General features: G+C 51.7%; 1 protein-coding gene across 4 annotated transcripts in view; it reads right to left on the bottom strand.

Annotated features, from left to right (window-relative positions):
- Positions 1 to 9,510, bottom strand: part of MBNL3 (muscleblind like splicing regulator 3) — a 54,954-nt gene extending 45,444 nt beyond the window's left edge. For all 4 annotated transcript variants that reach the window (XM_087940825.1, XM_087940824.1, XM_026716702.2 and 1 more), the window contains exon 1: positions 9,176 to 9,510. The gene's annotated coding sequence lies outside the window, so the exon portion shown is untranslated. The remainder of the gene's footprint in view (positions 1 to 9,175) is intronic.
- Between the last annotated feature and the right edge of the window lie 3,728 nt (positions 9,511 to 13,238).

Genomic DNA, 13,238 nt, shown 5'->3' with positions numbered 1-13,238 from the left:
CCCAACTCGAACCAAGGAACATTTTTCTAAACCCCCCCCCGCTACCCAAAAGGCACACTTCAAATTCCGAAGGCGATTCCTGGCCCACCAAACTCAAATGAGCCTGGTGTGCTCACCATGAAGGAAGAACGATGGCCTGGCCATTAAGAGGAAAGCAATCGCCCAGTAACAGAAACAGCCAAACAATCACCGGACAACGGAATATTCAGCAGAACAAACACGGCCCCAATTACAATCGGTTTTTAAAAGCTCCCAAAAACAAGAACTCGGGATCAGGCCGGCCCCAGTGGGCATCCATCCTGCAGGAAATGCCACAATTGCGACACTTGTTTATGACCACAGCGTTGCGAACATTGTGAACATCGGAAAGCCGAAAATGGTTGGGGGAGGAGGAGGGGGAGACATGAAAGGTTCCCAGCAAAGACAGATGTTGAGCACCCCATGCCTGTCCCAGCCAGGAGAAAGTCAAGCTCTGGGAACCGGCACAGCCTTTTGGGGGGGGGGGGGGGGGCTTGAGCTGGCATCCCTGATTCAATTCCCAGAAGGCCGAATGAAATTTTTTTAGGCATCTATCTACCCAGCCCTAGGACAGAATGTCTCATTCAAGAGCCAAAGATTGTTTTTTTTTTATTTTTCCCCTCTTGCAAAATAGCATTATTGCTCTAAATTAAGGTTTGCTGGATGTAGGTGACCTATAACAATAGCAGGACAACATCCCCCAAAATGCGGCCGAGGCCTTTCAGCCTCCAACCCTTTTTTGATCAGCTCGCTGGCTTATCGCTTCCTCCCCCGAAATGCAGACTTTTCCTTATCAGATGAAATCCAAACATTTGTTTTTCATGGAGCTTTCGGAAAGCCTGCTAATGACATTTTACAGGCCCATAAAAATAATGGGAAGGGGAAAAAAATATTTCTGAGCACTGAAAATGCTGGAACGGAGCTTGGAAAAATGCCTCTGGGATGGGATTTCTGGCCTAGGTGTAGATGAGGCAGAAAGGGGAAGAAAAATACGAGGAACTTTCTGCATCAGCTCCTATGCTGAGGAATCTCTATCTGGGGCTTGCAGTGATGCACACGACGGCTTCTGCAGCAACAGAATAACAAGAGTTGGAAGGGACCCTGGAGGTCTTCTAGTCCAGCCCCCTGCTCAAGCAGGAGATTCTATAACAATTTCAGCCAAGTGACTGCCTCTTCTTGAAAACCTCCAGCGTTGGAGCACCCTCAACTTCTGGAGGCAAGTGGTTCCACTGATTATTTGTTCTGTCAGGAAATTTCTCCTTAGTTCTGGTCTCTTAACAGTATGAAAATTGAGTAGTCTCCCATCCAGAAAACATTCAATCCATCGCCTGACACAAAACTATATCTTGGGGCATTTTTGAAAAAAAAAAAAATAATCACTTCCTTCATTTGCTATAGCTTTGTTTGTTTTTATGTTAAGGTCCTGCTGCCCTTGGAGAGAGAACTGCAGAAGTGGCTCCAGAATTTGACGGGGTTTCTCTCTACGGTGGCATTTACAACGTGCAGGTGTCATGCCGTAGAGAAAACACAGCAGGGTAAAAGGGAAGAAACGTATTTATTCCTGGCCAGTTTCTCCAGTATACTAAACACAATTCGTTCTTATGCAACGGCTGCCTTGTGCAGCTGCCAAGGTTACTGAGACCTTGCTTGATCTGCTGCAGGAGACACAGCGCACAAGTTTTGACTTGTGTGCAGGGATGTATTTTTCCATGCGTTTTCTCCAACCGTGTAGAATTCCCACTTAGACCATGAATTCAGTGAGGGTCCTGTATGCAGAGCTGGAGGCGGGAAGAAGAACGGTGCAGGAAACAAACCAGTGGAGGAAGCCAAGATGCAGCTCGGAGTTTGCAAGATGCCAGTTAGATGCGTACTGCCGCCCTGTCTTCCAGTGCCTTGCCACTTCCTATGACCCTAAACATCTACAATTAGGCCAACGAAAAGGTCCGAGAGTTATCTGAGGTCTTCCCATCTACATTCCGGTGGGAAATCCCACCTCAAAATTCCCTCCGGAGCCTGCATAAATCAGCTTTTCCCCAAGGCCAGGAATCCCAACCTTCCTAGGAAGGAATAGTCAACAGCCCCGTCCCACCTTCCGCTACGCCTGTTTCCAGCCTTCCGAACTCTTAAAACTTGTCTGGAGGGCTCCCACTTCTGATAAAGTCGGAGAAGATCAAAGTTCTTCCTTTAAGAAAAAACACATGTTAAAAATCTTAAAAAACGGAGATACAGAATATGGGTTTCCTGCTTTGAAAATGAATTGAGTTTTTTAAAAAAAAATAAATCACGAGGGCTCTTGTTCCGGTTCTTCTGGAAGCAGCCAGGTTGGGGAAGTGAGCGTGGTGGTTCACCATTCCCGGAATCCTGTTTTCTAAAAGGGGAACCTGCCTTCAGCTGCTTCATCGTGGCTAACGAGCTCTGCAAGGATCTCTTTTCCCACCTCATGGGCAACATTTTTCATTTCGTTTTTAAAGCCGCCCCCATTTGGGGTTTATTTGCAGAAGCACTTGGACTTTCGGACACTCCCCTTGTAGCAGTGCTTGCTAGTCAAATTCTCCCCTAGATGTCAAAGAACGTTTTAACAACCCAGTGTTTTTCAACCTTGGCAACTTTAAGGTATGTGGACTCCAACTCCCAGGATTCAACTTTTGGAAGTTGAAGTCCATACACCTTAAAGTTGCCACGGTGGAGAAATGCTGGTTTAAACTATCTTCCCTGACTTCGAAAGAACCAATTGAGATTCTGCACTTAATTGGCCCTTCTTTCAGACCCTCTGCCCCATATATGTTTTATGTTTAGTAATTGACTTCTGGAAATATTGTCCCTGAAAAACATACCTGGGGCAGAAGTGACAGAGGAACGTGGGGTGTGGTTTTCATCCACCCAGTCACAAAACTGTGGCCCCAAAGGGAAATTTGAAATTCATTTGGTCTTCTGAGCTGTAAGCAAGACAAAGTAGCCAATATGGATCTTTAACAAACTGGGATTAAACAACCTGGGCCTACTGCACCAAGACTTGTTATGTGTATGGATGGGTGAATGTTTGCAGAAACTAGTAAATACATTTGGACTGCACAAATGTCCCCCCCCCAAAAAAAAACCCCAGACTTGGTATTTTATAAGACTCTCCTATTATTGAAAGTTGAGATCTATTTTTTTCTATCAAGAATTATATTTTTATTCAAGCATACCCGCTACAGAGCTACGATTGGAGGATGTACCCACCGTGCATGTTTTCTGCTGCCTTATTCATCCAAGCCTCACGTGCAAAAATGAAAGATAAAAATCTGAAAACGAAAATGAATCCTCAAGCATTCTTTCACCCAGGCCTGCACCCAAGCCCATGTGATTCCACATGACTGAATACAAATTGTTCTACTCTGCGCTTTGCACAATTCCTGTCGTCCAACAGCAAGGGCGTTTCAAAGAAGAAAGGGGGAAAATGGGGGGGGCGGGGGACTTTGGGCCATAAATAGCGAGTCAACATTTTTTTTGCCCAACTAAAGTTGGAGGCTATCTTTTTTTTTTTTTTTTAAGAAAAGTTTAGTGATAGTAAGGAACATACTGTACCGAATGGTCAGATTTATGCTAGCTGAACAGAAGAACATTCACAGAACGGCTACATGGAAAAACACATCGACTTCTCATCCAAACAGACTGTGAACAGGAAGTTAAGAGAGGGAGGGAGAGAGAAGGAAGAAATTAAGCAGCTCCACTCTTGCATGTTGCAAACAAGTTCACCAAACCAGCATTTCCTGTCACCAGCTGCATTTGTTCCCCACAGTGTAGAGATGCTGTAGAGGAGCTGCCCCATTTGGTGTCTGTGTGTGCCTATTAATTCTTCTTTTTAATTGTCCGAATGCAGGAAAATCGCAGGAGGAATTTGAGGCTGGCTTCTCTTAGAGAAGGGAAGCAATGAATTGCTTTCCAAGCAGTGGCAGAAAGTGGGGGGGAAGTGAAGGGAGGTTTGCAACCCGGCCCCCTCCCAGGCCCCACAACTGCTCGTGCCAACGGTGTGACTCCACACTCTCTGCCAGACTCCCACTCGGGGGGGGGGGGAGCATGGAGAAGAGCTAGATTGGGGGCCTTCCTGGGAAGGATTTCTCCGACTCACAAACTTTACCAAAAGGCACTTTCCGCAACACCTGCAAGTCAGAAAAGGTGCTCCCAGGTCCTCTGGGTTTTTCGGCACAGGGAAAGAGGCTTCTTCCAGTGCCAGATCTGCCTGGAGCATTGGTGGCATGCACCCAGGAAAGAAAGAAAGGAAGAAAGAAAGAAAGAAAGAAAGAAAGGAAGGAAGGAAGGAAGGAAGGAAGGAAGGAAGGAAGGAAGGAAGGAAGGAGGAAGGAAGGAAAGAAAAAACGGCCCTCTCCCGGCCTTTCCCAATTGGACCCCCTGGTCCCTCCCAGCAGAAGCTGCTCCTCTTCCCTGGCCTGCATCCTTGCAAACCCTTCCGTGGGCCTCCCGACTCCTGACGCAGCCCAAGGTTCCAGCTTTGGCGGTGGGTGGTGAACTGGCGTGGGGCGGGGGGGGGGGAGGGAAGGGGGTGCCAAAACAGTAAAGGGCACCGGGCGAACGGCAGCCAGACTCGGTTGGGAGGGCTGCCAAAATTCCCAAGTCCTTTTGCAAGGAGGGAGGGGAGGCCCTCCCTCGGGAAAACCTGCCAGCCGCCCTTTGATCCACAGAAAGGAATCCAGATCGGGTTCCCGTTCCCCTTGCGGCCATGCACAAAACCGCTGGGGGAGCCACTGGATCACACCCACACGCCCAGTGTGCATTCGGCCTCCGTTTAGCCCTCTGGGCACAGCATGACCCTCTCTCTCCCCATGCTGGAAAAACGGCTCCTCTTCCTGAGGGGTGAGCTGAGTCACGTCTGTGCCGGATTTCCCCAATACCGCCCTTTAGGGATGTCTTTGACCACTGTGGCTGAGGATGATGGGAACCGGGGTCCCAACCCATCAGGAAAGGACCAATGGTGATCCTAAAGGGTCTAGAGAGAACCCAACCGATCCCGACTTTTACTCGCCATTTTTTCCCTTCCCCCACCCCCGGGAGAGGCTTAAACTCTTCGTCCAGACAAGCCTAACGTGGGAAGCCTTCTGGATTCGCAAAATCAGCTTTGCCTCTTTCTCAGCCCTTCTGTCCTCTTTCGGGTGTTTTAAAGACGTTGCAGGAGTGCAAAAGACGAATACGCTGTCGGATAAAATCATGGCAGCCACGCAAAGAAAAGTTGACGTGGTTTGCCCATCAGAAACAGCTGTCTTTTTTTTTTTCTTCATTTTTGCATCGTGTGCCACATTTATGGCATTTATTTTTAATGTTTTTCAATATTTTTTAATCATTATTTTTATATATTTGCAATATTTTTACTGCAATGTTATATGCCACTGAGTCATTTTTTGTGAAATAGACGGCCATATAAATTTGATAAATCGATTGAAAGCGCTCCTGCTGTAACAGACTGACTCAGAGAGAACAATTTGGACGATTCGATTAATTTTTGTCTGGATTCAGAGGTTCAGCTAAACCAGTCTCAAATACTGCCTTTAAAGCCAACCCTCACACATCCCTAACTCATATAGACACAATACATAGACAGACAGACTATCTAATTCTTTGTTTACCAAGTTCGATAAAGCCTCAAACAATGCCTGCTGTTGATAGATGATCACAATTATGCTAATAAGCTAGGCCCAGAACATCTGACAAAAAAACCTATTAGATATAGTTTGCAATTACATCCACAGTTATTAAGCGTTCTTCTCACTTTTTTCCTGCCAATGTGAAAAGTGTGCTGAAGATACAGTTGAATATTTTGCTCATAATATACACAGCCAAAGTGGCACAGGAATACTTCACACCTACATGGGGAAGGCAGAACAGATAACAATTTTACAAACTCTACCGTCAGCCTTACAGAGTCACAAACCACCTGGATGTCACTGTGGGGAGAAACTCAAAAGAGTTCACCATGGAGGCTAAGGAACTTAAAATGAGTTACCATTATCAGCAGGACTTGAATATTTTGGAAGGCAACTGATGCCAAAGCTGGTTTTTCATTATGGCTTTCGCTTCTCAACTTTACTTTACGTATCCTGGCAAAAGGCTGGTTATTTATATGACCCTCTGGATTTAAAGACGCAACCCACCATATTTTCTTTTCCCCATGGGGATAGACATGCCTCTTAAGGGTGACACGTCTTCTGGCAAAAAGGCAGATTGTTTCTTACGGAGAAAGACGGCTTGCGTCTGCTTTGACATTTAATAAAACAATAACCACACCCCTAAAAGCCAGTGGCAGGCTTGTAGATCTGGGCCTGACTTGTAAATATGTCAGAAGGATGGTGCTTAGATCCTAGACACCAGACTAGGTGTGGTCTTGTCCAAATGCAGGCAGATTGGAAGGCTCTTTTTCTGCACAATTCTGGGCCCTCTCCCCACCTGAAGCTTCTGGGTTTCAGAGCCACGTGCCACGACAATCCCTACACAGCTTTCTCTGGATTCTGTCTGCGCTACATCAAGTAACAATCTCTCTCCAGATGCAACGCAGCTCTGGCCATCGGCAATGTCCAAACTGAAAGCAAAGGACGCAGGAGCCCAAGTAGAAATCTGTCTGCCCCTGGTTCTTGGGGGCTCTTCCACCCAGGGGAAATAAAACCTGGCCCAGAATCAATCAGAAGGCCGCTTTCTCATCCGGTCTCCTAAGTAAACTCGAGAGCAGCCTAACTTGTTTTTAACTTCCCAAAGTTCCCTGGAAATACCTTACAACCAATCACCTGTGACTTGTGTGGCAATGCACAAAGTCAGAGGGAAGGTGAAGCTTCCCAGCCTTGTTGCCAAGTGACATTTTCAGCAGTTTCACAGTCACCCAAGCCTCATGTCGACGTCCACGTGGCCACCTGGAAATCTGCTGATCTGCCCTCTGCCTCTTTTTTGTCGAGACAAACCCAGTGGCGCACTTCTCAAAAATTTATGTCTGATACTGAGCGCATGGAAAATGAGCCCACTCACCTCTAATGACTTCCTTCAAGATTACCTTTAATTTTAAATCCAACTGGAACTGGTCTTTTTCCAATATTGCTCCTACACTTTATAAAGCAATCCGTAAGAAGACCAAACCTATTTGTTCCAGAGATGTTCAGCCTGAGATCCTAGAATTACGTCTGGCCAAATCTTATTCTGCAACTCCCAAGGATCTTCAAATATTGCTTAAAAAAAAAAAAAAATCCCCACGAAGGAAACTTGATTGCAGAACAATCCTACCGACAACACTCATTTTTTTAACGACAAGTAACTGAAAGCAAATTCTGGGTTTGTCTTGGCAGCGCCTGAAATGCAGGCAAGCCCAATCCAAGGGTGCTGATCTTCTAGTCTTCCCCATATGGTGGCCTCCAGTTGTGGCTGACTACAATTCCTACAGTGCCAGATGGGGGCCTTCTATCGGGTCATACTGGATGAAAAGAATACGTAGTCTAAAGGGATGCCCTCTAGACACCTCAAGATGGCCCTGGACGGTGTGCAAAAGCTGGTTTACAGAGGAATAAAACCGAGTTGTGGCAACAACCACCTGTAAACTTCCCTGTTATCACTGAAGGGAGACGCCTCCCCTCTGGGGCACCACCAGGCTCTGAGAAAAAAACTTCAGGGAAGCTCCACCTTAACAGGCACCCAGATAGATCCGAGGCTTGACTGGAAAGTTTGGCTGCTGAAATTTTTGGGCCACAGCAACTCTTTTACATTAAAAAAAAAAAAACCTCTCGCAGGATTCATTTTTTTCTCGCCACATACATGTACACATCTGGACTAGACTGTGTTGTCTCTCTGTGTCATAGAACATATGCGGGTATACGCATAATTTTGTATTTATTTAGTCCTGTTTATGTAGTGTGTATTGGAGGGGGTGACCTTCTGAGAGCTGTATACAACGAAATTACACTTTAAAGTGTGTCGATTTGTGTACATTCAAAGTGACAATAAAGTTATTCTAAGCCGAAGCCGAAGCCTACTAAACTGTCCCGGGGAGAACCGGCTTTCATCGTGGGCCTTCCCCGATCTTTCCTTGCCACAGACACCCTGGAGGGCATCCCACCCTCACAATGCCGAGAAAGCCCCTCTTGCCAATGCAGTGGGAGAGCAATTCCACCCACCTCCTCCATAAAACCCTCCCCAGGAGCCCATTTTAAGCTTTGGGAAGGGTCAAGGTGGTGGGGTGGCTAGTTGGGGGGACTTGCGGGGTGGGATCAGTAATAGAGATCCACCCCGAAAGTCCCCAACTAGCCATCCTTTGGTTTCCCCCCAAAGCAATTGTTTCATGGCTGTCCTGCAGCTTGTTTCTTTTTACCTTTTATTTACACGGGGAGCCAAAGAGAACAGAGAGCTCACCCCCCCCCGAAGGAGCTCCTCAAGCTCCCCCAACCAAGCCCAGAGAAAGGCACCCCCCCCTTCTTCTTCTTCCTCCCTTGACCGACAACCCCCCCCCAACCAACCCTCAGGAAGCCCAAGGGACCCGGGATGAAGGCCGCAGAGGCAGAAGCTCCTGCGCCCTTCTTTGCGGGGAGGAGGCACAATCAGGGCCGAAGCAGCCGCATCTTTCGGCCCAACTGGATCCCCCCCCCGCCCCCCGCGCACCTCTCTGGGCTCCTTCTGGCTGGAGGAAACGAGCGGGGGGCGGGGGGGTTGTCCCATCCCGGGTCTCTTTGGGGAGGAGGCGGCTTCCCCTCCCAGGATGCTACCAGGCGGGCCGGGAGGGATCCTGGGAGTTGAAGTCCTTCACCCAGCCACCCAGCCACCCCGCCTCGCGCGTCACCCGGGCCTCTGAGCAGGTGCAGAGCGCGCGGCCTGGCAGGAAGGCCCCGCCCGGGGAAGGTCGCGCCTGGCGGGCCTCCTGCCGTGAGTCAGCACCCCGCCCGGCCCGCGCCTCCCCCCCCGCCCCGCACGTGGGCCGGACTGGTTCTCCCCCCGGACCCCCTTTGTCTCCAGGCAGACCGGCGGCGGCGGCGGCGGCGGCGGAGGCCTGCAGTGCGCATGTCTCGGGGCGCCGCGCTTGGGCCTCGCCGCCCGCCCGCCCGCCAGGCAGGCCTCCTCGGGTGAGCCCGGCTGAGGGGAAAAGGCGGCCCGCCCGGACGCGTGTCAGGCCCGGCCAGCGCCCTCCGTCGCCTACCTTGCGCGGCGCTCCGCTGCTGCTACGGCGGCGGCTGAGGGGAACGAGGCGGCGGCGGCGGCTGAGGCGGCGGCAGCAGCGGCGGCGGCGGCGGCGGCGGGGGAAGCAGCTAGCCGCGGGCCCTGGAGGCGAGGGCGGCGGGCTGGGGCTGCGGCGCGCGCCTAGCATGAGGGGCTCGTGCGGGCCGCCATCTTCGCAGGAGGAGGAGGAGGAGGAGGCGGAGGAGGCGCGGCGCAGCGAGGCGAGGCAGGCCAGGCCGGGCGAGGCGGACGGGGCGGGGGGGGGGAAGCCGCAGAGCCGCCCCCTCCCTCCCTCCTCCCGCCCGACGCGGCGGCGGCGCAGCAGCAGCAGCGAATCAGAGCGCGCCCCGCGGCCGGGCGGGGAACTCCAACGCCGGGGAGGAGGAAGGGGAAGGGCCGGCGCCTCTGATTCCCCCTCGCCCCGCCCACTTCACTCGTTCGCCCTCCCTGTCTGGCGGGGCCTGCCATAGCAACGCCCCCGCCCCGCCCCCGCCGCCGCAGCTAGCGCGAGGCCCTGCGACCGAGGGAGTTGCGGAGGGAGGGGATAGTTTTTCACGGAATGGATTGGCCTGCCCTCCCCCACCCCGGATTACGTGGGCTATGGGAGCGGGGGGGGTCTACCGAGATTAAGTGTGAAAACCTTCCCTCCCCTACGCCGCCGCCACGGCCAGAGGCCGAGGCGCGTCGAGAGCGGCGTTGCCAGGCAACCTCGCTTGGAGACGCGCCTGCGCCCGCTCTGGCGAGAGAGCTGGGAGGGGAGGGGCGTCATTCTGACGTCATCGCGGCGAGGGAACGGACGCCCCGCCCCGTCTTCGGGATTCAGCGGACGCGGCTGGGCTGGGCTGGGAGTTGGTGGCCGAAACCCGGATTTTATTAGCCCTTCCCATTGTTTCCCAAACCCCCCCCCTTAAGAAAAGCCCAAGGCCTGACTGAGTGGACATGGCTTAGTGGTCATGTTATTGGCTGGGCGTGGCCAACTCAACATCCCTCACATCGGGGCACGCATCTCCTCGCCTGGCCTCTCATGACTGTGGGGATGCTGCAACAGTCGTAAGTGTGAAAAACAGTCATAAGTCACTTTTTTCAGTGCCATTGTAACTTTGAAGGGTCCCTCCACACAAGCAAAGTACTAGGAAAGGAGGGGAAAAATCTCCAGAGAAGTTCCTGGGACAGGAAGTCTAGTCCTGCCAAGAATGTAATAAGGGTTAATGGAGAGGCAGTTTCTGTAAGCAACCCCAGAATGTTTCCTTCCTGCCTTCCTTACAGGATTAGGCCAGTAATTCCTTCTAACAACCGGTTCTCCGAACTGCATAGAATGTTTACAACCGGTTCTAGCGAATAGGTGCGAACTGGTAGAATCCCACCCCTGGCGCTATGGCAGAAAGGTCTGAACAAAACCAGCGTGTCAGTCACTCCTTTGTAGAGCAGGATGATGGTCTTCAGTGCCCGCCAACCTGGCCCCTGCTTGGCTCTCCCGTGCCCCAGAAGCAGAGGTCATCCCAGGACCAAGCGCTTCGGAGCCAGCTGTTCCCACTCCAGGGCCTGAGAAATGAAGAGCATTCCTGGCGGCTCCCCTTGCAGCTGTGCCTGCTTGTCCAGCAATTTGGCCCCTTCATCAAATTCCAGGAGTTCAGGTAAATCAGTCTCGTATCTAGCAGGGTTGTTTACTTTGCAGATTGAGTTAATTGAGGGCAAAAAAATGAATCCAGCATCAGCTGGAACCTTTTTTTACGGCAGTTCAAGGAGTTGGAACATCAGTGGTAATGAGAAGAGACACTGCTGGGAATTCCTGCCATAGACCCCGTCAGAGAGAAAGAGAGAGAGAGAAGGAGAGATGAGAGCGAGATAATAGATGCTACCAGAGAATCTCCTCCACACGGTGGCATTGGATCAAAGGTACACAAACAAAGCAACTTCCCAAGATGCCACCTAGGCCTTGAGAAACTTGTCATGGTTGCAGCCTGGCACGCGACTGTTATTTGGGCCCTGAGTTGGTAGCAACGCGATCCAGGGCTCCAGAGAATATTTTGTTTACCTGCAAACCAAAGGGCCGTTGCATAGAATTGAAGGAGCTTAATCTAACTCTGGGGAAGTCAGAGTGGTGCGTAAACCTGCCACAAGGACGGAAGGCTTGTGGGGGGCGGGGGAGCCTGCCATGTCTTTGCACCCCTCCTGTTCTAGGCATCCCTTGGTTCGCATAAACAGGAGCTCTTTTGAAAACTAAAATAAGTGAGTGCTCCGTATGTCCAAGAAATATTGACTACACAATCGCGCCTGTGCAGGGAGGAGAAAAAAGCTTTCCAGATCCATAGAAAGAGCAGTTGGACTCCACACCCGTCAGAGAGGCAAAATGGGTCATGCTAGGAGAAGAGAAAAGAAACCAATTTTGCCAGATGCCGATGAAACCCTGGATGGAAAAGTCTCTCTCTCTAAACGGACAATCGCCAAATCATTTGGGGCCGGCTGGAAAGCCCCAGAGGAAGAGATTTAATTTCCCTCTTCTAGAACTGGGGCAGGGGAGGGAGGGAGCGAGCGAGCGAGGGGAGGGCTGGCAGCAGCGACTCTGAGAAAGCCAAAAATTACCCCTTTTTTTTGTGTGTTTTTTTGGCAAAACCCAGACTGGTCCAAAATAATCCACTGCCACATGACAAAGTAGCTAAGCCTTTGCCCAGAGGAGGAACAGCTGCCTGGCATCTGCCGGATGATGGAGAAAGGAGGCAGAACCCAGAGGAGGAGGAGGGGAGGCAACGGAGTGCGCGAGATGAGGGCTCGCAGGGTAGCCTGGGAGAGCTGAATTAAAGTTGGTGCCACCACCTCTTGCGGCAAAGCCTGCTCCCCAGCAGCTGTCAGTCATGGAAACATCCAGACAGTTCAGTGCTGGAGGGGGGTGGGGGTGGCGGCTAAAGCCACCCATCCCTGCTTGAGGATAATGGAAGCTTCTCCCTTCTTCATCAGCCACTCCAGCTGATGAACTTCTGGCAGTCCCGATCCCCACAAAGCCGGAGACACACTCCAGGAGAACTCCTGGAAAGCATCTCTGATGCTCTTTGGCTACTGATCCTGCACTCAGCTCGGCCTCTCTCGCATAGCGTGCACCCCTAGACCCTCTTCCCAAGAGGAAGTCCCCGCAGAAACTCCTGTGGGACTTGTGCCAAGTAAGGAAAGGATTGAAACGCTACGCCTTTCGGTCCAGGTAGCATTCGGACTTTAATAACTACGTGGACCTATAAATAACGCTCCGGGATCAGTGCTGTCCCTCTTCCTCATCCTGAATTTCATGGCAATCACCCCCTTCCTTGGCCTGCCCCAGATAGATTCCCAAGACCGCCAAGTTTAGCAGCCCATGCGAAACGCGGCGACGTAGAACATCCGAGCATCGGTGGCCTTCGCTCCACAGGGACCACGCGGGCTATTAGGATAATTCAGGCTATTTTGCAAATCCAATCTGGGGAAGCAAATTAAAAACCTCCAAACCCCTTCATTAGATCGCAGGGGGTGGATTTCTCAAGAGGGGCGGAGAGCTGGCACAATCGGGGCATGGACGAGCCTGGCGTTGAATCCACCCGCTCCTTTCCAGCAGAGAAACGAGGCGACGCAGCCGAGCTCCAGAGGCAGGCCAGAGAGCGGCCAAACGGAGCGCCTTGAATCCCAGCTCATGGAGCTGAGCCCAGCTGAGGGTGCAGGATTTGCCCTTAGAAGGGAAGCTTAGCCTGGGCCTGGCACACGTGCGTTTCGCCCAGCTAAAGCTCCAAGCCTTAAAAAAAAAGAAGAAGAAGAAAGAAAGGATGGGATGGCTCTTGGCAAGCCGACTCTGCCCAACTGGTTCTGCTGCTCCCCAGAGGAAGGAGGGGAGGGCAAGGCGTGGCACCCTCCCTCCACGCCACTTTCTGCACAGCCTCAGCAAACCGGCCCCTGCGAAAGGCTGGGTGAGCCGCCTGCAGGACGCTTTCCGTGGGGGCTGCCGGGGGAAGGCGGCTGAGGGCAGGAAAGAAAACCGGTCTGCCATGCTGCCACCTGCTGCGTCGACGGCACTGGTTCCCAGG

Source organism: Pseudonaja textilis, chromosome 12 (assembly GCF_049901715.1).
Source record: "Pseudonaja textilis isolate UNSWEBS1 chromosome 12, rPseTex1.2, whole genome shotgun sequence".
NCBI lineage: Eukaryota > Metazoa > Chordata > Lepidosauria > Squamata > Elapidae > Pseudonaja > Pseudonaja textilis.
This window is presented reverse-complemented; position numbering and strand designations above follow the sequence as displayed.